The sequence below is a fragment of the Scyliorhinus torazame genome, chromosome 4 (assembly GCF_047496885.1).
Source record: "Scyliorhinus torazame isolate Kashiwa2021f chromosome 4, sScyTor2.1, whole genome shotgun sequence".
Classification (NCBI taxonomy): domain Eukaryota; kingdom Metazoa; phylum Chordata; class Chondrichthyes; order Carcharhiniformes; family Scyliorhinidae; genus Scyliorhinus; species Scyliorhinus torazame.
In genome coordinates, this window is record NC_092710.1 from 299,319,962 (window position 1) to 299,344,645 (window position 24,684).

Genomic DNA, 24,684 nt, shown 5'->3' on the forward strand with positions numbered 1-24,684 from the left:
TTAGAGACAAGGCCGTGATCATGTGCAGGTTAGGTGAATTAGCTATACTAAATTGATCCTTAGTCTCTAAGAATGTGCAGGTTACAGGGATAGAGCAGGGGAGTGGGCCTAGTGCAGACGTGTTGAGCCGAATGACCACCTTCTGCATTGTTGGGATTCTGTGATTCTAATTGAAATAGTGCAGCATGCAGAAGATTAATTGAGTGACACAACTTTCCGTCCTTCTATAACTGGACCATCTTGCCTGCCTAGTGACAATTCACATTCAGGCACCATTGCAGTGATGCAGCATGATGATGTTATAACGTGTCTGTGCCATTGAATGAAGCACCTGGGCTCCCCTCGTTTCCAGCATAGAACATAGAACGATACAGCGCAGTACAGGCCCTTCGGCCCACGATGTTGCACCGAAACAAAAGCCATCTAACCTACACTATAGAACATAGAACGATACAGCATGATGAGTTGATTGTTGCCAAGCCATTTTGGGGAAGGTTCTACTTTCCTTCAAGGAAAGAAGTGAAATTCTCAACAGATGCTTTCCTGGGAACATTTGCAGCAACACAACATTGGCAAGGGGTTAGGAAGAAATTGCTCTCCACCCTGTTCGGAGATTGTGTGTGCCTGAGAATAATTATAAAAATAATGTAACATTTGTTCTTTTGGAAAAGTTGCTGTTTCGATTCAGTTTCACTAACATTGGGTGGGATTCTCCATTGCCCGGCACCAAAATGTCGGGAGCGAGGGCGTGGTCAGTGTCCAGCACCGCTACATTTGTCTTGAGTTCTGTGCCGCTGGCCGGGGGGGTTCTGCCAGGGGGTGGGGTCGGGGTGGGTTGGTACCCGGTTCAGCACAGCCGGCGCCATCATTTGCAGCGTGATCAGTGCGTGTGTGGGCGGAATGGGCGATGTGCGACTGCGATCTGTCAGCCCTGCGCATGTGCAGCATGGTTCTGGCGATTGTCCAACCGTGTTCCGTGGGTGTTTGACATGGCGCCGATGCTAGCCCCTCACCGGTAGCGGAAACGATGAGGGTTTTGCGCTGATTTTCCTGTTGTGAAACACCACGGATCCTCCGTTGGTGTCGGCATTACGCTCAGGAATGGATAATCCGGCCCATTGTTTTTACGATGTGGAGATGCCGGCGTTGGACTGGGGTGAGCACAGTACAAAGTCTTACGACACCAGGTTAAAGTCCAACAGGTTTGTTTCGATGTCACTAGCTTTCGGAGCGCTGCTCCTTCCTCATTCACCTGAGGAAGGAGCAGCGCTCCGAAAGCTAGTGACATCGAAACAAACCTGTTGGACTTTAACCTGGTGTCGTAAGACTTCGTACATTGTTTTTACACAAATGCTTAGAAACAGCCTGTGGAGATGAAGCAAAATTGCCGGGATTTGCTTGAGTGCTGAAGTTCTTTGACATTCCAGCTGATTTCTTCAACGTGTGCTCCTCAGCAGGCTTTACACCTGCTGGGAAAAGCATCTGTGTAAAAACCAGGGTGAATATAGCACAGACAGCCCAAGTCTCTGCGGTTCTGGCCATCTGATCCCAGTGTCATGGGGAACTGTGCAGTCATTGGAAGTTTAAATTTCCCGTGTGAGTACAGCATATTTGCGTGTGTCGGAAGACATTGTTAGGGGCCCTGAGGTGCATCAGCCACTTGAGTAGTTTACTGCTCCTATACTGGAAGATTTATGCCATTTTTTTTAAATGGGATGGTAGTGATAGTGTAGTAATAGCGTAGTAGAAGCAAAGCAATCATGATCTGAAAGGTTGTGAATCATAAGGGGTCAAAATCATAAGGGGTCTGGACAGAGTAGGTAAGGAGAAACTGTAAAGGACACAGATTTAAAGTAATTCATAGGAACACAGGAGTGAGGAACAAGAGTAGGCCATTTGGCCCTTCGCGATGCTGTTCCATTCGATAAGATCCTGGCTGATTCTAGTTGTGGTCTCAGCTCAGGTTATAAGATTATCAAATCTCCTTCCAATCTTCTTTGTCCAAACTTCTCTGATCTATCTTCATTGCCGAATCCAGGTAGTGCATTTACTCACTGAGCAATTAAAACACAGAATCTTTGAAGAAGTTCAGATTAATTTGAAATCTGGCCATGTCATATTTAATCAGCTCTTCGTGACCTGGTCATTGTTTTCTATGCCTGATGTCAAGGAAATATTGTATGGCGCAGAATTAAAACAGCAAAAAAATGTCTGATGGTGCAGCTGCTACATACTATCTTCTGGCTATTGCTGAAAAGTGTGAATGTGTAGATGTAGAGTTGATGTCTTCAGAAGAAAGAGATTAAAACAACAAGTGCTGAGAAAATCTTAACATCATTACTACAGAGTCATTAATATTGTTATGGGAGAGGTGATTTCAGAACCCCAAAATGTATCATGGAGTTCAACCAACCTCCCTTTAATGGATTGTTGCTTTGGAAGCACACGGCTTGTTCCCCAGGTGTGATATTACAATTATGGACACGTGGTTTTTAAAACAAAACAATGTTTATTCCATGAACTCAAATTAACCTTTTAAATAAACATTGGATCTCTTAACACCCCTTACTTCAAAGATAACCCCGAAAATAATACAACACTAAATAATCCCTCAAAATGTTCCTTTAAACATCCAAAAAACTTCACCTTCAAAAACAGACATGAGGTTACATTCAATATATTTATAGTCTTTGGATTTGCAAACATCAACAGAGTGGTTCTGTGTTTTCTTCTTGCAGCTCTCAGCAAAACACACAGACACTCCCAGCTTTCTCCTCAAACTGGCTTTCTCCTTTCAAGCATCTCACAGCAAACCAGCCAGGCACCTTTTAGCTGCTCTCTCCCAAAACTGAAACTAAAAACTTCAAAATGGCAGTGCTAAAGCCCAACTCCACCCACACTCTGACATCACTGCATTTATTAAAGGTACATTGCTCAAACATCCAATTCTTAAAGGCGCTCTCACATGACAATATGGATTCAACACTGGAAGTACCAGAAAAAAATTGCACTCAAGGTTGCTAGGTATTTTAGGAATTGATCATTTGCTACAATCCAGCAAGGATGATGCATTCATAAGGAATCCATTACTATGTAGAAAGCCCTTCAGTCCATAGTACCAGTGAAAAAACATAAGAGACATAATTAATAATTATAGCTATAAGCCCTTCAGCTCTGCCATTGAATAAGATCATGGATGATCTGTGACCTTGATTCCACTTTCATGCTGATCCCTATACCTCTTAATTCTCTTAAAATCCCTAAAGCAGTCCAGAAATCTATCAATCTTAGCCTTGAATATATTCAGTTGAGCATCAACAGAACTACAAAGATTCACAGACCTCCTCTGAGTGAGGAGATTTCTTCTCATCTCAGTCCAAAATGGACATCCTCTTAGACTATGCCTCCTAGCACTGAACTTTAGCCAAGGGATACTGCCTCACAGTATCTACCCTGTCAAGCCTCAGAATCTGGTGATTTAAATCAAATCTCTCAATCTTATAACCTGAGCTGAGACCACAACCAGATCAGCCAGGATCTTATTAAATGGAACAGCATCTCGAAGGGCCAAATGGCCTACTCTTGTTCTTCACTCCTGTGTTCCTATGAATTACTTTAAATCTGTGTCCTTGATCCTTTCACAAATTGGGACAGTTTATCCTTACTTACTCTGTCCAGACCCCTTATGATTTTGAATATTATTATCAACCTTATCTCCTTCCAACCTTCTTTGTCCAAACTTCTCTGATCTATCTGCATTACCGAAGTTCTTCATTCCTGGAAAACTATAAATTGAATAACCTAATTTCACCACTTCAGAGCTGCAAACCTGGCCACACTGAGAGGCTGCTTTGTAAAACATTCCTTCTGCAGACCAGCCGACCACCAAGTCATTGGCCCACCTCCCACAACATCCAAATCTCTGATCTTTGACCACTTGTGTTTTCTCTTTGCCTGAAAGGAGAGAATGGAGGGAGGCGGGAGTGTCTGTTACAAATGGGCAGTACGGTGGCACAGTGGTTAGCTGCCTCACAGTTCCAGGGACCTAAGTTTGTTTCACGACTTGGGTCACTGTCTGTGAGGAGTTTACACTTTCTCCCTGTGTCTGCGTGGGTTTCCTCCTAGTGCTCCGGTTTCTTCCCACAGTCCAAAGATGTGCAGGTTGGGTGGATTGGCCATGCTAAATTGCTCCTTAGTGTCTAAAAGATTGGGTGGGATTACTGGGTTACTGGAATGGGTGGAGGCCTGGTCTTGGGTAGGGTGCTCTTTCCAAGGGCCAGTGCAAACTCTGGGCCGAATGGCCTCCTTCTGCACATTAATTTCTGAGACTCTATTCTAAATAACTTGTGTTCAAAGGAGTTAAGGGCAAGATTGTGTATGGCAATTGTGAGGCATAGAGGGGAGAGTGCAATAGGATAAGGGTCACGATGAGTGTCGGCTGCTTGTGACCAGCCTTTCCAGGTCTTCTCGCCATCCCTGTGGGTGCTAAGCCCACAGAATCCATGTTCTGGTGCGATTCTCTGAAATATGCTGTGGTCCCTTTAAGCAGAAATTCAGCCTTTGACCAAATGGACTCATCCTCCACAATTGGTCGAGAGGCTCAACGGCAGGATCTTAGTTGGTTGGCTTTGGACAAAGGTATCCAGAAGGCCTGCTACTCCAGCGATCAAGTTTGCAAGCTAAAAATGGTCCTGACATCTGGGGGAATAAAGCAATTTGGGTAGCAAGCTGCCACTCCTTATTTCTAGTTAGTTTACTCTTATGCTATTTTCTCCCTCTAACTGCTTTTTGATTCATCATTGCTGGTAAATAACATTTTTCCGCTCCTCAGGTTTACGCTGCGTGGATTGCCACCTTGATGTGATTGAGAGGCTTGTGTGTTCTAATGCTCCCTCGAGTAATGCCATTGGGAGCTCCTTGTTTCTGGTAAGCCAGAAGATCAGGGAGAAGTGTCGGACAAAGTGCGATCCAAAAATTCCTCAGTGGCAGTACAGGTGAAGGAAGACTATGCATCTCACCAGCTGAGAAAATGGAAGAAGGCTGCAGTGGCAAGATGGTCCTCATCATCGTGATTCAATGTGTAACCAAAATCTAATCACCAATCCATTAAGATCGTGTGGACAAGGCCCTGATATCTATAATTATTATAGTCACTAGCAGACTTTGACCAGGGTCCCTTTTGCCAAATCCTGTGGTGATGGAGAATTGGCAATGGGGACAGGGCTGTTGTCCTTAATAATGAATCCGCCAGGCAGCAGATGCATAAAGGTTGTTGGGCACGTGTGTTGGGACTTGGGTGTCTTTTGGGCAGCAGAATCTGTGACTGAGCACTCCTCCCAGGATACCCTCGGCTCACACCAAATGGGGAAGGAACTGGAAAAGAGCCACCATTTGGGGGGATTTTAATGCTCGGGTTGGCTTTGACTCTGATATCTGGAGCAGAACTATTGGGAAATATGGGGTTAGAAAAGCCATTTCAAATGGTGTCCTGCTGACAGAATAGCCTCATTATAACAAACACCCTCTTCCACCAAAAGAACAAATTCCAAACCACCTGGAGACATCAAAGATCAAAGCGCTGGTACTTCCTGGATCATGTCATTGTTCCAGTCAAAGGTCTAAGTGACTGATGCCTGCTGGACAGATCATCGACTTGTTCAATTGGTGATGAGCATCCACCCAGTACCAAGACATCACAAGGCCTAAATTGCATAAGCCAGAAGATCAATGTCTTCGCCCTAAAACAGCCCAAGCCAAGCGATGAATTACAAGTGTAGCTCACAACCAATCTGGAAACCCTTTACACATCCAATTCCACTTCAGAAAACACTTCAAGGACACTCGGAAGCTCTCCTTGAAGAATGACAGTATTGCCATTAATGACCAGGAGGAGCTTGCTACCAATCGTTCAAAATGGCAACAACGTGTCTATCAAACTGCATCATGATTTGAGTCCAAATGCCTTAATGATGAGGCAGAGCAGTGACAGGGAACAAATGAAAATGAAACAAATCCTGCACTCCGGTACCCGCTATAGCTCATGGACACACGTGCTCAAAGATCTGAGAGTCAAGAATTGGCCAGTTCAGTCACATGGCTGAAACTTGTGACCCTGACAGCCAGGAATCAAAGGACAGCCAATGACTGTTCCCAACAATACTATAACCCTCTTTGATGCTCCATCTGATGCTCTGATTTAAATCGCCACTCTTACAGAAATAATTATCCAAGTAACATTGGAAGAATTAAAACCACTTCTAACACCTGGGTAACTATAGTGCTGACCAGCCCCACCCACTCCCCCCCCACCCATGGTAACCCCCGACTGCCACCACCCCATGGCTACCCTCCCGACTCCCCTTTGGACCCCCACGGGAACTCCTGATCCTGCACAGGACCTCTCAACAACCCACCCCAGACTACCCTCTCGACTCCTCAAGCATTGCACCCGCCCTGCCCAACCATCTGCACAGACCAACTTCTGCCCCGACTGACCACCCAACCCTTGTGACGTGTTTTCCAATGTCAGAGGTGTCTCACCATTGGCTGCCGGCAGGATCATCCGGTCCCGCCAATGTCTACGGAATTTGGCATGGCTCGCCCATCCCACCACCGGAAACCGTGCTGCAGGTGGAGGCCTCGCCAGGACATGAAGAAACTGCCCAACATCTTCTGCACAATATTAATCAACCTTCTCTTTTAGCACAAAATGTTAAATCTAATTATTTAGACATGATTTTCCCTTAATAAATCCATGCTGGGTCTCCTTGCATGACTCATGCCTTACAAATTAAAGTATATTTGTTCCTGACAATGGTTTCCAATAGGTTCCCCACCACTGGTTGGCTGGCCTGCAGTTTCCGGTTTTAGACCTTCCCCCGCACCCCCCACCTCACCTTCCTTGAATCGTTGTATCACATTAACGATCCTACAGTTCTGCAACATGGTATCTAATGAGGTTTGAAAGATTGTGTCCGATAGCTCTTGCACCTTTGCTTCTTTCAGCAACCTAAGATGCTTTCCATCATTTCTATTACTGCTATGTGAGGGACCCCTCTGTGTGCAAATCAGCTGTTCTATTCTCCTATGTCACAACAATCATTACGCTTGAAAAGTACTGCTTTGGCTGTAGTGGTTTGGAATGTCCTGCAGTTGTGAAGAGTGCGAGATAAAAGCGAGTTCTTTCTTAAATCAATTAGTGCTTCTTGGCCTTTTAGCTAAGATCAAGGGCAGCATGGTGATGCTGTGCTTAGCACTGCTGCCTCATGGCACTGAGGACCCGAGTCCGATCCCGGCCCCGGGTCATTGTCCATGTGGAGTTTGCACATTCTCCTTATAGCTACATGGGTCTCACCCCCACAACCCAAAGATGGGCAGGGTAGGTGGATTGGCCACACTAAACTGCCCCTTAGTTGGAAAACAAAAGCTAAGATCAAGTGTGAGATCAGGTATAATGCCTGTTCTTGTCAGCTTGGACCAAGTCCCTCTCTGGAGGCCATGGATTGGATTCAATAAGAATTGGTTTTTTGAGCAAGCAATGAGATGGATTAGGGGATTTCCCTGTCCTCTCTGCACTTTGTCTTTGTAGCTCAGATATTTTTTTAAATTGTTAACTTGATAGGAATGTCCTTACATTCTGTAATCCCCACTCTAAATCTCTCTGCTTCTCCAAGATTGACTTTAAACCCATCCCTCTGACTGTGCTTTTACTTACCTAAAATCTCTTTTTGATTTACTGTCTATTTGTTTTGACCACCAAATGCTGTTGTTTTCTCTTACACAACATATACAAAAGCACAGGCATCAGTTCCTAGCTGACTCGGTCTGTGAGTGGATACTGCCTCTGAGCCACGAAGGCAACGGTAGTGTTGGGAGTCTCTCAGAGAACCATCTCTAAAAACAAAAGCAAAATACTGCGGATGCTGGGAATCTGGAGTAAAAACAGAAAATGCTGGATCTACTCAGCTGATCTGGGAGCAGCCATGAAGAAAGAAACAAGAGTTAACGTTTCGAGTCCAATATGACTCTTTTTCATCTAAAAAGTGTTATGCACTGTAAAATTCTCCTTCATAAACGTCCCTAGAACTCAAAACTGACTTACTTCCATTCTGGCTGATTGGGTTCTGAGATGGCTGATAAGCCCAATGTGTAATCTACAAACTCTACTACATGCAGGACAGGTGTTGTTTAAGGGGTCAGTGAGATGCGGCGTTTAGAGGTTTGTGTGCTCCCTACAATGCCTTGACTTCGCCCCACCACACTCTCGATGCTGTCTCTCAATGTGTTTGGTACCTACCCGAATGAAACTTCTTCATTTTTGTCGATCACAAGCCTGGATCACAACTGAGTCAACAAGGATGTTTGACCTCTTCAAGGATGCTGTGAGGACATCCCTAATCCGTTTCCGCGATCGTCCTGGGAGTCTCCTGCTGCGACTGAGTTCCGAGTAAAGCAGCTGCTTCGGGAGTCAGGCATGTGAACAACATGTCCCAGGAATATCCAAGAAAATCATTACCACAATGAATACAAAAGGCCACACGCAGATCCACTATGCCTGTCAGCTTATTAACAAACAACTTGTTGCCTAGGAACTGTACAAAGTACAAGCTGATCGTCTCTATCTTCAGAGTTAGAAAATAGTGCAATGATCATGCAGAAACAAAGATTGACAGCTGCTGGATTTTGAAAATAACTAATTCATTCTAGAGAAATATTTGCATGCTGCTCTTGAGAATGAGCTTTGTAATTCCAAATTCTATAGATTTCTTGACATAGAAGATATTCTTTAAGGAAATACACAAGGAGTTTTTTCTTTATTCTTTCATGTAAATAGTCGATTGGTCAAACAGAACTTCAATGCTGATGAAAAAAATAATCTACAAGGCTTAAGTCAGGAGCATGATGGCATATTGTCCACTTGCCCAGATGGCTGTAGCTCCAACAACACTCAAGAAGCTCGACTCCATCCAGGACAAAGCAGCCCGCTTGATTGCTACCTCATCCACAAACATTCAAACCCTCCACCACAGATGAACGGTGGTAGTCATGTGTACCATCTACAAGCTGCACATTAGGAACTCACCAAGGTTCCTTAGGCAGCACCTTCCAAACCCACAACCATTACCATCTAGAAGGACAAGAGCAGCAGATATATGGGAACCCAACCAGCTGGAAGATCCCCTCTAAGCCTCTCGTCATCCTGATTTGGCAATATATCACTGTTCCTTCATTGCCGCTGGGTCAAAATTCTGGATCTCCCCTCCTAACATCACTGTGGGTATATCGACACCACATTGACTGCAGCAGTTCAAGAAGCAGCTCATTAAATGGAAACTAGAGGTGGGCTATAAATGTTGGCCTAGCCAGCGGCGCCCACATTCTATGGATGAATTTTTAAAATAATTTTGATCTACAAGGGTGTCAAGGGAAATGGGGGCCAGGCAGGAAAGTGGATTTAAGGTATCAATCAGATCAACCATGTTCTATTGACTGGTGGGGCAATGTCGATGGCCCAAATAATCTATTCCAATTTCTTCTGATTCTATGAACAAAGATTTGCATAGATGCAATGAGCTCAATGGCTTCCAGAGATCTACGGAAATTGATTTGGAGTAGAAAAAATAGCTGAAAATTGTGGACAATTGTGATGGAAATGGTTAAAATTATGGGCAATTGAGGGGAATATTTTTTTATAGGTAAGGGTCGTACTTTAAAACATACCTCAGATTAACGTTGTAAGTACTGGTGTTTGGTCTCTCTTGGCTCATCCAAGAGGAAAGGAAGTTTCCATTTTGTCACTGGAACACCTGGTCTCATTGTCACCAGATGCATAGCTCACAAACAATGTTTAAAATTAGAGTCTGAATCAAGGTGCTGCTGAGCTGACTGCTTGCAAACTGTTACAGGAAACAGCTGAGCTTAGAGACTCAACGGGTACATTTTCACTTTTACTGTCGGCGTTGTGGGGGAAAATGGGTGCTTGTGGATTGACTGCCTGTTTGGCACGGAGCCTGTTTCCCATTTCTATTCACTGGGATTAGAAATCGGGGAGAGTGTAAATCCAACAGCACATTCACTCAATTCCGTTTTCCACTCACCTATCAAAGTGAAAATTCACCCCACCTGGTCTTTGGAACCATTCCGTTGCTCCTTGGCTACCAAAGCCCAGACACACGCCTGATTACAGAAAGATATTTGTCTTCCTCCTCAGCTGACAAGGTTGTCCTGGGAGGGATGGTGTGTTCCCTCCTTTGGTGTGTCAATGTGCGTCCGTTAATTGGTGTCACTGTAGATACTTCGGGGGCATATTGGTTGGGGTTTGTCTCGATTCCTAAAAAGAACGCCATGGCAGTTTCCTTTTTCAATTTTTCCAATTAGGGGCAATTTACTGTGGCCAAACCACCTAACCTGCACATCTTTGGGTTGTGGGGGTGAGACCCACGCAGACACGGGGAGAATGTGCAAACTCCACACAGACAGCAATCTAGAGCCGGGATTGAACCCGGGTCCTCGGCACCGTGAGACAGCAGAACTAACCACTGTGCCACTGTGCTGCCCTGCCATGACAGTTTTGAAGGGTTTCTCAACATTCAGGAGACTGTCCTGGTGAACTAACACAAAACTGTCTCAAAGACTCGCTCTCGCAGTAACTGGGCAGAAAATTACTTAATGTAAGGTGGGCTAATAGTTTCGTTTTCATTTATGCCTCCTCTTGTCAAGCCAATTTTCCATATGCACTCCACTTCCTGTAAGGACTCTATTCCATTTTCCTAGTTTTTCCTTCTCCATTGCACCTGTTTGGAGGATGCAATCTTCCTTACTGGCGCTTCCAATAAGCCTTATTTTCCTCCTCAATCACGGATTCTCCCCTACCATGTTTGACAGGGCCCTCAACTGTGTGAGCCCCATTCCCCACTTCTGCTATCATCCCTTCCCCATCCTCCCAAGACCATGATAATGTTTCCCTTGCCCTCACCTTCCACCCAATAGTTCATCTTCTGCCATTTCTGCCATCTCCACAGGATGCAGTCACCAAACACATCTTCCCCATCCCTCACTTATTAACATGCCAAAGGGACCAATCCCTCTGTGACACCCTGGTCATCTCTTTAGTCATCCTGATTACCCTGGAAATTGTGAGGTGCAGGAGCTCTGGGAAAATGTTTTGGCCATATAATTTCTAAATATGCTATTAACTGGTTTTGCTGTGTATCAATCACTTGAGTCCCCAAATGTCAGTTAAGTGAAAAATATTAGAGCCAATTAGCATTTTATTTCAAAGTAAGTGGTCTTTTGAATCATTAGTCTTTAGCATAGCTAGAATTTCATTATGCAACAGTTTAATTATTTAATTCAAGCATCTTAAAAATACTTACATGCTATGGAACAAAACTGGATAAATGGAGGTAAGATACAGATCAGCGATATTTTGCAGAATAGCAGAAGAAGTTCAAGGGGCTAAATGACCTATTCTTGTTCTTATGTTCCTATTTGGATATTAATGAAAGGGCTTGGAAAATATGTGCATCAAACTCTTTTCCCGTTAATTCAAACTAGTTCCGATCTCACAGGGCTATTAGTCAGCTAAATTAATGGCACACATAGTACCTCTCTGATTTTCTACAGTATTTGAGGTTAAATGTTATCAGGTCCAGCAATCTTATCATTCTTCAGTGCCTTAAACCAAGAAAATGAAGGGGGGAGAGGACAGCAGTCCTTCTTCAGGTCTGCCAGCAGTTAATCTGAAACCAAAACTCAATCTTTGAAGCTCTGAAACAAATCAGTTGGATCAAATCTAATCATTGCCTGTTACCAGTTAGAGCACAGCATTTTGGGCCAATTCATTGACCATTGACCAAATCAATCAAACCGAGTCATCCCTGATGTCAGCCAGTCCGCAACCACCCGCCTAAAACGGCACAGCCTTCTGAATCCTTCTGTTTGAATTAAAGATATAGGCTCCTTTGCCTTAAAATCACAGGCCATTAAATATCCACGGATCAAAAACATAACAACAAAAAGGAAAAATAATGGAATGAACAGGATCAGACCAGAAGGACCATTACAATGTTGAAAATGTTATGGGAGTTTCTGACTCAACCACCCTTTCAGGTAGTGAGTTCCAGGGTCCCACGATGCACTGGGTGAAAGCATTTCTCCTCAACTCCCCTCTTAGCCTTCAATCTCTTACCTCAAATCCATGTCCCCCACCCCCCAACCCAGTTACTGACCCTTCTGCTGATGGAAAAAATACCTTCATATCCACCCTATTAATGCCCCTCAATCTTCTAGAAACATAGGCAATAGGAGCAGGAGTAGGCCATTCGGCCCTTCGAGCCTGCTCCGTCATTCATTATGATCATGGCTGATCATTTTTCAATGTCCTAATCCCGCTTCCCACCCCCCACCCCCTCCTTTGCCCTAAGTGCTATACCTAACTGCTTTTTGTTAAATTTTGGCCTCAACAACTTCCTGTGGTAACGAAATCCACAGGCTCACCACTCTCTGGGTGAATATATCTCTGTCCTAAATGGTCTACCCCGTATCCTCAGACTGTGACTCCTGGTTCTGGACACACCCACCATCGGGAACATCCATCCTGCATCTACTCTGTCCTGTTATGCCCCAATATCAGGTCCCCTCTCAATTCTGCTACTCCAAGGAAAACAGCCCCAGCCTATCCAATTTTTCCTCACAGCTCAGATCCTCCAGCCCAGACAGCATCCTGAGGCATCCAATTGTTTCCAGCAAGCTCCCACAAACAGCAATGTGATATTGAGCAGATAATCTGTTTTTAGTGATTTGAATGAGAACTAGATAAATAAATAATTCCCCTGCTCTTTTTCAAAATAATGCAATGTGACCCTTCACTTCTGCCCGAGAGAGCAGACTGGTCTGGCAGCATCTGTGGAGAGAAACGGAGTTAACATTTCATGGTCTAAAAAGACCCTCCTACAAAACTGGCTCTTGGTTTAATATATCCTCTGAAGTTCAGTTTGCTTTATGTCAGAATCACTGGATTCCCAATATCAATATATGCCTGGTATATACACTGATGCATAGGGTGGGTGAGAATAGCTGCCTTCAAAATCAAGCCAGAATTTGATTGTGTGTCAAATCAGAAGCCCTAGTAAAACTGTGGTCTAAAGGAAAGTGGCTAAAGCCATGCCTGATGCAAAGGAAGATCAGTTTGGTTAGGAACATAGGAGAAGGAGTAGGACATTCAACCCATCGAGCCTGCTGTGCCATTCAAACAGATCATAGCTGATCAGCGACCTCTATCCCATTTTCCCCTTTATCCCCAAGTCCCTTGATTTCTGTCTTGAATGTGCTCAATGATTGAATTACAACAATCCTATGGGCTAGAGAATTCCAAAGATTCACCAGCCTCTTGAGTGAAGAAGTTGTAGTATCTGCAGTACTGTGCTGCAGTATCACATATACCTGAAGCGATACACCATCAGAAATTGAAGTACAACCATCTGATCTGGTCTTGAGGACATATACCGAGGAGGTCATGCCAATGAAAGGACTATGGACGTTAACGGGCAGAAAGTGGAGTTGCCTCTTTACATTGTTCAAAGGAACTTTCCAACATTGTTTGGGGGATCTTAATTAAGGAAGATTAAGCTAAACTGGGCCATCGTGAACCAACTTGTTGATTCTACGAATGGTCTTCAACCACCTCTGAGAAAATATGCAAAGGTATTCGAGGAATTACTTGGATCCATGACTGGGGTTGAAGTGAAACTCAGGATAAAGGCAGACAGCATGCCCAAGTGTTTTAAAAGGCATACTGTACCCTATGCTATTCGACCTAAAGTGGAAGAAGAACTCAAGAGGTTCCTGAAGACAGGAGTCATTGAGCCTGTCACCACCAGCGATTGGGCAACTCCAATTGCCCAGCCTTAAAGAAAGATGATACAGTACGAATATGCAGCGATTTCAAAAGGACTATCAGCCCTTATTTATGTGCTGACCAGTGGTTTCTACCATTTATTAAAAATCTTTTTGCAGGTGTGGCCATCTAAAATGGCCTTCCGCAAAGAGTGATGGGAAATGTGGTCAGGCTTGGGGCACAGACAAGCTGCAGTTCATATATTTGCAAACGGCAGCCCAGACTTATGCACAAACGCGCACCTGCAAATGGGCCTTTGAAAGGCAATTAAAGGAACAATGGACAATCTTGTCCATCACATCAACTTCCAGACAAAACAGCACCAAGCCCCTGCTCGGAGCCCTCCCAGGATTGGCCACTGCGTGCCAAAAGTGATGTGATAGCCCCTGATTGAATGTGATCGATCAGAGGGTGGGGCCCTGAGAAATTGTTTGAAAGTGACCCAGAAACAACCCTCAAAAGGGCTGGAGAAAACTCAAGCTGGTTAAAAGGCAGCGCAGACATCATTTCTGCCTCTTTTGGACCAGCTCTGCGCCTGACCTCTGACTGCAGCACAGCTACTTACATCAGTCAAGTTCAAGGACCCGCGACATCTACCGAAGGACGACCATCAAGCTTAGGCAACCTACTCGAACTCCAACCGCCATACGTGAGGAAACAGATAAGGCCATATCTATCCTACACCAGCCGGTCATTTGGAAGTTAAGTCAAGGTCGTTTAAATTGATAGTTATAGTCTTGGTGTGCATGAACGCGTGATTACTTAAGTATATAACCTTGTGTCTAATAAATAAACTGAAATTGAACTGAAATACTTGTGTGATCATTTGTCCACCATACTGGGTAAGCACACTCTGTGGTTATAAAAGAGCAACACAGGCCTCTCAGGTGGCCAAAAATTTAGCAAAATTGATCTTTCCCAAACCTATCTGCAAAGAAACGTAGCTATTGAGACTCACCCATTACTGACCAGAGTAACACACAAGGGCCTAATAGTGCCAGAAGACTGGAGGATAGCAAATGTTGTTCCCTTGTTCAAGAAGGGGAGTAGAGACAACCCCGGTAACTATAGACCAGTGAGCCTTACTTCTGTTGTGGGCAAAACCTTGGAAAGGTTTATAAGAGATAGGATGTATAATCATCTGGAAAGGAATAATTTGATTAGAGATAGTCAACACGGTTTTATGAAGGGTAGGTCGTGCCTCACAAACCTTATTGAGTTCTTTGAGAAGGTGACCAAACAGGTGGATGAGGGTAAAGCAGTTGATGTGGTGTGTATGGATTTCAGTAAAGCGTTTGGTAAGGTTCCCCACGGTAGGCTACTGCAGAAAATATGGAGGCATGGGATTCAGGGTGATTGGGCAGTTTGGATCAGAGATTGGCTAACTAGAAGAAGACAAAGAGTGGTTGTTGATGGGAAATATTCAGACTGGAGTCCAGTTACGAGTGGTGTACCATAAGGATCTGTTTTGGGGTCACTGCTGTTTGTCATTTTTATAAATGACCTGGAGGAGGGCGTAGAATGATGGGTGAGTAAATTTGCAGATGACACTAAAGTCGGTGGAGTTGTGTACAGTGCGGAAGGATGTTACAAGTTACAGAGGGACATAGATAAGCTACAGCGCTGGGCTGAGAGGTGGAAAATTGAGTTTAATGCAGAAAAGTGTGAGGTGATTCATTTTGGAAGGAATAACAGGAAGACAGAGTACTGGGCTAATGGTAAGATTCTTGGCAGTGTGGATGAGCAGAGAGATCTCAGTGTCCATGTACATAGATACCTGAAACTTGCCACCCAGGTTGAGAGAGTTGTTAAGAAGGCGTACGGTGTGTTAGCCTTTATTGGTAGAGGGATTGAGTTTTGGAGCCATAAGGTCATGTTGCAGCTGTACAAAACTCTGGTGCGGCCACATTTGGAGTATTGCGTGCAATTCTGGTCGCCGCATTATAGGAAGGATGTGGAAGCATTGGAAAGGGTGCAGAGGAGATTTACCAGAATGTTGCCTGGTATGGAGGGAAGATCTTATGAGGAAAGGCTGAGGGACTTGAGGCTGTTTTCATTAGAGAGAAGAAGGTTAAGAGGTGACTTAATTGAGGCATACAAGATGATCAGAGGATTGGATAGGGTGGACAGTGAGAGCCTTTTTCCTTGGATGGTAATGTCTAGCACGAGGGGGCATAGCTTTAAATTGAGGGGAGATAGATATAGGACAGATGTCAGAGGTAGGTTCTTTACTCAGAGAGTAGTAAGGGTGTGGAATGCCCTGCCTGCAACAGTAGTGGACTCGCCAACACTAAGGGCATTCAAATGGTCATTGGCTAGACATATGGATGATAAGGGAATAGTGTAGATGGGCTTCAGAGTGGTTTCACAGGTCGGCACAACATCGAGGGCCGAAGGGCCTGTACTGCGCTGTAATGGTCTATGTTCTATGTTCCTATAGGAGGTACTCTTGCAAGACTGCAACTACATAATCTCAGGGTCAAGAAAGAGAAGTGCGATTTTGTTTTAAAAATTCCAATTAAGGGGCAATTTAGCGTGGTCAATCCACCTACCCTGCACATCTTTGGCTTGTGGGGATGACACCCACGCAGACTGGGGGAGAATGTGCAAACTTCACACGGAAAGTGACCCAGGGCCGGGATCTCACCCGGGTCCTCGGTGCCGAGAGGCAGCACTGCACCTCCATGCCGCCCTGAAGTACAATTTTTTTACATTTTCTATTCACTACCTTGGGCACACCATCGCCCAAGACAGTCTTCACAAAGAACCTAAGAAGATGTCGGAGATCCTGGATTCTCCATGACCGCAGAATTTGACTTGAGTTTTGTTCCAGATGCAAAGGAAAAAATTACTTTGCTCAGAATTGTTGCTCTAAGCTCAACCCCAGACTAGTCAGCACAGTGGAAGATGCAGTCTCCAGTGATGAAACATGATTGTTTGTTGGAATAATAACACAGAAGAATAATTTTTTGGAGACATCAAAAAATTCTCCAGCACTTAAAAAAATGCAAACTGATACTCTATTTAAAATAAATGAAGTTGATGAGGACAAATGGCTGCTACCACTTGAAGTGAATGGTATAGTGGTCTGATTGAAGTTAGACACTGGTGCCAAAGCCAATTTAATCAACATGACTGATTTTTAAAATCTAAAAATTCAGCCGATTAGAAGAAATCACAAAATATCTCTGAGAGATTATAATGGTTCAATCATTAAATGTTATGGTGCTTGTGACCGGAGTGTGGTGGTGAAGAACACAGTTTATTCCATCCCATTCTATATTGTATTCGAGGGCTTGGATTCATTATTAAGTGATCAGTCCTGTGAAGGGCTAAACAGCTGGCTTGTAATGCAGAAAAATGCTAGCAGCGTGGGTTCAATTCCCGTACCGGCCTCCCCAAACAGGCGCCGGAATTTGGTGACTAGGGGCTTTTCACAGTAACTTCATTGAAGCCTACTTGTGACAATAAGTGATTATTATTATTAGTGCAGTTGGTATATAGCATCTACAAGGGATTGGATCAACACTCCAACGATTCTGAGAACATTATCAGTAAATTCAGCGATGTGTTTGTTCACAGGTTTTGGTGCACTACCATTCACTTATAAGATGCAACTCAAAGAGGAGGAAAAAACTGTGATACAGGCACCAAGAAGACAACCTGCAACCTTTAGTGATCACCTCAAAAAGGAGCTAGACAGGATGCAAAATTAAAAGTAATCAGAAAAATGGAAGAACCTACCTACTGGGTAAACTCCATGGTTTGTGTAATGAAAAAGATTGGCGATATTCGCATATGCATGGAACCTAAAGATCTTAACAAGAATATCAAAAGAGAACATTACCAAGTACCATAGCATGAGAAAATCACATCTGATATGGCTGTGCACAATTCTATATAAAACCTGACGCATCTCAGAGTTTCTGCCAACTAAAGCTAGAGCTACAAAGTACGAAGTACTACACTTTTAATGGTCCACTTGGACGGTACTGCTTTCGGAGAATGCCATTTGGCATATGTTCAGCATCAGAAATTATTCACCGTAACGGTTTGGGCTAGGAGCGGGGTTCGCCGCCTAGGTGAGGCTCCTGTACAACGCTCCCAAAGTGAGCATCCAAACTAACACCACCTACTCTGAATACTTCCAACTGCAGAGAGGAACAAGACAGGGCTGCCCCCTGTCCCCATTCTTGTTCGCGCTCGCGGTCGAACCCCTGGCGATAGCCCTGTGGGACGCGAAAAGCTGGAAGGGAATCCGGAGAGGAGACAGAGAGCACAGAGTCTCACTCTGTGCAGATGACCTGCTCCTCTATGTCTCGAAGCCGCAGGAGGGACTGAGGCAATACTGCAAATGCTGAAAGAGTTTGGAACCTTCTCGGGATACAAACTTAACCTGGGCAAAAGCGAGGCATTCCCAGTGAACCCAAAAGGGGGAGGGAGAGAGCTGGAGGGGCTCCTGTTCAAAACAGCCCAAAACAGATTCCGTTACCTGGGAATCCAAATAGCCAGATCCACAAGTGGAACTTGATCAGCCTGGTGGAGGAAGTAAGAAGAGACCTTCAAAGGTGGGGCTCACTCCCACTCTCCCTGGCGGGGAGAGTGCAGACGATCAAGATGAACGTACTGCCAAGGTTCCTCTTCCTGTTTAGATCCATTCCGATCTTCATCCCCAAGACCTTTTTCCAAAACGTAGACAGTCTAATCATGGCGTTTGTGTGTGGAGTTGGGGGGTGGGGGGGTGGCGGGGGGAGGGGGGGGGGAGAACCCGAGAATTCCCAAACAGACACTGCAAAGAAGGGAAATCAAAGGGGGCTTGGCCTTACCAAACCTACAATACTACCACTGGGCAGCAATGGCAGAAAGAGTGAGGGGATTGGTACAAGAACCCGACACAGATTGGGTACAAATGGAGGAGGCATTCTGTAAAGGAACAAGCCCTGGCCACAGCAGCACTCCCATCCTCCGCAACAAGAAAAACAGCGAGCCCAGTGGTAGCGGCCACGCTGAGAACGTGGACCCAGCTGAGACAACACTTCGGGATAACCAAAATGTCCCCCATGGCTCCCATATGTGGCAATCACAGATTCCCCCCAGCCATGCTGGATACCACCTTCAAAAGATGGAGGCGGGAAGGGGGCACACTGACGGTCGGGGACTTCTACGTAGGGCACAGACTAGCGACACGAGACGAACTGACAAGTAAGTGGAAGCTAGCAAAAGGACAGGAAATGAGACACCTCCAAATAAAACACTTCCTCTAAATAATCTTCCTCTCAAGCACTTCCTCTAAAGAAATCCATCAAAGATGCCAAAAGACAGTACCGGACCAAGCTCGAGTCCCAGGCTAGCCACAGGGATCCCCACCGCCTATGGCAAGGTCTGCAAGACATAACGGGCTACAAGATGAAGGCATGTAAAATCGTCAGCTCCGACGCACCCCTCCCTGATGAGCTCAATGCATTCAATGCCCGCTTTGAGCAAGAGGTCAGCGAGAGCGAGCCCTCCACCCCAGAAGCCGCGGATGAACTTGTATCTGAGATCACCACTGCAGACGTCAGAGCAGCCGTCTCGAAGGTCAACCCACGGAAAGCCACTGGCCCAGATGGGGTACCCGGACGGGCACTCAGGTCTTGCGCAGATCAGCTGGCGGGGGTATTCGCAGACATCTTCTATCTCTCTTTACAACAATCTGAGGTCCCTGTCTGCTTCAAGAAGACGACCATCATCCCTGTACCAAAAAAGGTCAAGCAGTGTGCCTTAATGGCTATCGTCCAGTGGCTCTGACATCCATCATCATGAAGTGCTTCGAAAGGTTGTCATGGCACGAATCTACTCCAGCTTCCCGGATTGCCTTAATCCACTACAGTTCGCCTACCGCTGCAACAGGTCCACAGCAGACGCCATCTCCATGGCCCTGCACTCTACCCTGTGATGTACCATCAATAACGACAGAAGATGAGTTGAGAGTGAAACTGTTGCTTTAATTAGCTTAAAGATACCTGCTGGCAGCTGGCCCCAGACTGAAGGCAGGGCCGGAGGTTGGCCACCTTTATACCTGAGCACGAGGGGAGGGGCCACAGGCGGAGCTAGCAGGGGCAAGCCCAGGCATGTTACATACAGCAGGTATACCTGGAACACCTAGATAACAAAGTCACCTATGTCAGACTCCTATTTATCGGTTACAGCTCAGCCTTCAACACCATCATTCCTACAAAACTCATCTCCAAACTACGTAGCTTTGGCCTCGGCTCCTCCCTCTGCGACTGGATCCTGAACTTTCTAACCCACAGGCCACAGTCAGTAAAGATCGGCAACAATACCTCCTCCACGATCATCCTCAACACCGGTGCCCCACAAGGCTGTGTCCTCAGCCCCCTACTATACTCCTTATATACCTATGACTGTGTGGCCACATTCCCTCCAACTCGATTTTCAAATCTGCTGATGACACCACCGTAGTGGGTCGGATTTCAAACAATGACGAGACAGAGTACAGGAATGAGACAGAGGGCGGAATTCTCCCCCAACGGCGCGATGTCCGCCGACTGCCGCCCAAATCGGTGCCAATCAGACGGGCACCGCGCCGCCCCAAAGGTGCGGAATGCTCCGCATCTTTGGGGGCCGAGCCCCAACATTGAGGGGCTAGGCCGACGCCGGAGGGATTTCCGCCCCGCCAGCTGGCAGAAATGGCGTTTGTTGCCCCGCCAGCTGGCGCGGAAATGCGGCGCATGCGCGGGAGCGTCAGCGGCCGCTGTCAGTTTCCCACGCATGCGCAGTGGGGAGAGTCACTTCCGCCTCCGCCATGGTGGAGGCCGTGGCGGAGGCGGAAGGGAAAGAGTGCCCCCATGGCACAGGCCCGCCCGCGGATCGGTGGGCCCCGATCATGGGCCAGGCCACCGTGGGGGTACCCCCCGGGGTCAGATCGCCCGCGCCCCCCCCCCAGGACCCCAGAGCCCGCCCACGCTGCCTGGTCCCGCCGGTAAATACCAGGTTTAATTTACGCTGGCGGGACAGGCAATTTCTGGGCGTGACTTCAGCCCATCCGGGCCGGAGAATTGAGCGGGGGATCCCGCCAACCGCGCGGCCCGATTCCCGCCCAATCTCCGGTACCGGAGACTTCGGCAGGGGCAGGATTCACGGCGGCCAACGGCCATTCTCCGACCCGGCGGGGGGCCGGAGAATGACGCCCAGAGAATCTGGTGAACTGGTGCGACGACAATAATCTCTCCCTTAATGTCAACAAAACGAAGGAGATTGTCATCGACTTCAGGAAGCGTAGTGGAGAACATGCCCCTGTCTACATCAATGGGAACAAAGTAGAAAGGGTCGAGAGCTTCAAGTTTTTCGCTGTACAAATCACCAACAGCCTGTCCTGGTCCCCCCATGCCGACACTATAGTTAAGAAAGCCCACCAATGACTCTTCTTTCTCAGAAGACTAAGGAAATTTGGCATGTCAGCTATGACCCTCACCAACCTCTACAGATGCGTCATAGAAAGCATTCTGTCTGGTTGTATCACAGCTTGGTATGGAGCCTGCTCTGCCCAAGACCGCAGGAAACTCCAAAAGGTTGTGAATGTAGCCCAGTCCATCACGCTTACAAGCCTCCCATCCATTGACTCTATCTATAATTCCCGCTGTCTCAGATATGCAGCCAGCATAATTTTTTTTTTAATAATAATTTTTATTAAAGGTTTTCATAAAATATCAATAACAAAATGAAAAAAAAGAACCCAACACAGTTAAGTACAAAACACAATCTAGAAAAGCATACCCTCCTTCCATAAATAATAAGTTAACATTAACACCCCGACTTAACACAACAGGTGTATACACCCCCTCAGACCCTTCAGTATAAATAACAAAAACAAAAATAAAGTAAACCCCCCCCCCGAGCTGCTGCTGCCATTGACCAATGTCTATCGTTCTGCCAGGAAGTCTAAGAACGGTTGCCACCGCCTAAAGAACCCTTGTACCGACCCTCTCAAGGCGAATTTCACCCTCTCCAATTTAATGAACCCCGCCATATCGCTGATCCAGGATTCCACGCTTGGGGGCCTCGTATCTTTCCACTGAAGGAGAATCCTTTGCCGGCTACCAGGGACGCAAAGGCCAGAATTTCGGCCTCTATCGCCCCCTGCACTCCCGGTTCCTCTGCCACCCCAAATATTGCGAGCCCCCAGCCCGGTTTGACCCTGGATCCTACCACCTTCGACACCGTCCTCGCTGCGCCCTTCCAAAATTCCTCCAGCGCTGGGCATGCCCAGAACATATGGGTGTGGTTTGCTGGGCTCCCTGAGCACCTAACACTCCTGTCCTCACCCCCAAAAAACCGGCTCATCCTTGTCCCGGTCATGTGTGCCCTGTGCAGCACCTTAAACTGTATGAGGCTGAGCCTCGCGCACGATGAGCAAGAGTTCACCCTCCACAGGTCATCTGCCCACGTCCCTTCCTCAATTTCCTCTCCCAACTCCTCCTCCCACTTACCTTTTACCTCCACCACCGAGGCCTCCTCCTCCTCCTGCATCACCTGGTAGGTTTCCGAGATCTTCCCCACTCCCACCCACCCCCCCGAGAGCACCCTGTCCTGTACTGTGTGTGGCAGTAGCCGCGGGAATTCCACCGCCTGCCGTCTGGCAAACGCCATTACCTGTAAGTACCTGAAGGTGTTCCCCGGGGGGGAGCCCGTACTTCTCCTCCAGCTCACCCAGGCTCGCAAACTTCCCGTCCACAAACAGATCCCCAACTTTCGTATTCCTGCCCTGTGCCACCTCGCAAACCCTCCACCTGTTCCTCCTGGGGCGAACCGGTGGTTCACCCGTAATGGGGTCCACACCGAGGCCCAAACTTCCCCCCTGTGCCGCCTCCACTGCCCCGTAAATTTGAGGGCAGCCACCACCACCGGGCTCGTCCTATACCTCCTTGGAGGGAGCGGCAACGGCGCCGTTGCCAGCGCCCCAAGACTCGTACCCACACAAGACGCCGTCTCCAGCCTCTTCCATGCATCCCCCTCCCCCTCCATCACCCACTTGCGCATCATCGTCACATTGGCGGCCCAGTAGTACCCACAGAGGTTGGGCAGCGCCAGTCCCCCCCTATCTCTACTCCGCTCCAGGAACACCCTTCTCACCCTCGGAGTCCCTCGCGCCCACACAAACCCCATTATACTCCTGTTAACCCGCCTGAAAAAAGCCTTCGGGATAAACACGGGGAGGCACTGGAACAGGAACAAAAACCTTGGAAGCACCGTCATTCTGATTGACTGCACCCTACCCGCCAAGGACAGCGGCAACGCATCCCACCTCTTGAACTCCTCCTCCATTTGCTCCACCAGCCTTGTAAAATTAAGCCTATGCAGGGCCCCCCAGCTCCTGGCCACCTGGACCCCCAAAGACCTGAAGCTCCTCTCTGCCCTTTTTAGTGGGAGCTCACCAATCCCCCTCTCCTGGTCCCCTGGATAAACTACGAACAGCTCACTCTTCCCCATGTTGAGTTTGTACCCCAAAAAGTCCCTGAATTCCCTAAAAATCCTCATTACCTCCAGCATTCCTCCCACCGGTTCCGCCAAATATAGCAGCAGGTCGTCCGCATAAAGTGACACCCTATGCTCCTCCCCACCCTGCACCAACCCCTCCAGTTCCTTGACTCCCTCAATGCCATAGCCAGGGGTTCAATCGCCAGTGCGAAGAGCAGGGGGACAAGGGACACCCCTGTCTCGTCCCTCGGTGCAACCGAAAGTACTCAGACCTCCTCCTGTTTGTGGCCACACTCGCCATTGGGACCTCATACAACAGCCTAACCCACCTGACAAACCCTTCCCCAAACCCGAACCTCTTCAGCACCTCCCACAGGTACCCCCACTCTACCCTATCGAAGGCTTTCTCAGCGTCCATCGCCACCACTATCTCCGCCTCCCCCTCCCTCGCCGGCATCATGATAACGTTCAAAAGCCTCCGCACATTCGCGTTCAACTGTCTCCCCTTCACAAACCCCGTCTGGTCTTCATGGATGATCTGCGGCACACAATCCTCAATCCTCGTGGCTAAGACCTTCGCCAGCACCTTGGCATCTACATTTAGCAAGGAAATCGTTCTGTAAGACCCACATTGCAGGGGACCCTTGTCCCGCTTCAGGATCAAGGAGATCAGTGCCTGGTTCATCGTCGGGGGCAAAGCCCCCCCCATCCCTTGCCTCATTAAAGGTCCTAACTAACAGCGGGCCCAACAGGTCCATATATCTTTTATAGAATTCGACCGGGAAACCATCCGGCCCCGGTGCCTTCCCCGCCTGCATGCTTCCTATCCCTTTGATCAGCTCCTCCAGCCCAATCAGGGCCCCCAATCCTGCCACCAGTCCCTCTTCCACCTTTGGAAACCTCAATTGGTCCTGGAAGCGGCCCATCCCTCCCTCCGCCCGTGGGGGCTCGAATCGGAACAATTCCTCGTAAAAGTCCCTGAAGACCCCATTGATGCCAACCCCACTCCGCACCACATTCCCTTCCCTGTCCTTAACTCCCCCAATCTCCCTAGCTGCGTCCCACTTCCGAAGCTGATGTGCCAGCATCCGGCTTGCCTTTTCCCCATACTCATAAATCGCCCCCTGGGCCTTCCTCCACTGCACCTCCGCCTTCCTGGTGGTCACCAGGTCGAATTCGGCCTGGAGGCTATGCCTCTTCCTCAACAACCCTTCCTCGGGCTCCTCCGCATACCTCCTGTCTACCCTCACCATCTCCCCCACCAGCCTCTCCCTCTCCCCCGCTCCCTCCGCTCCTTGCGGACCTTAATG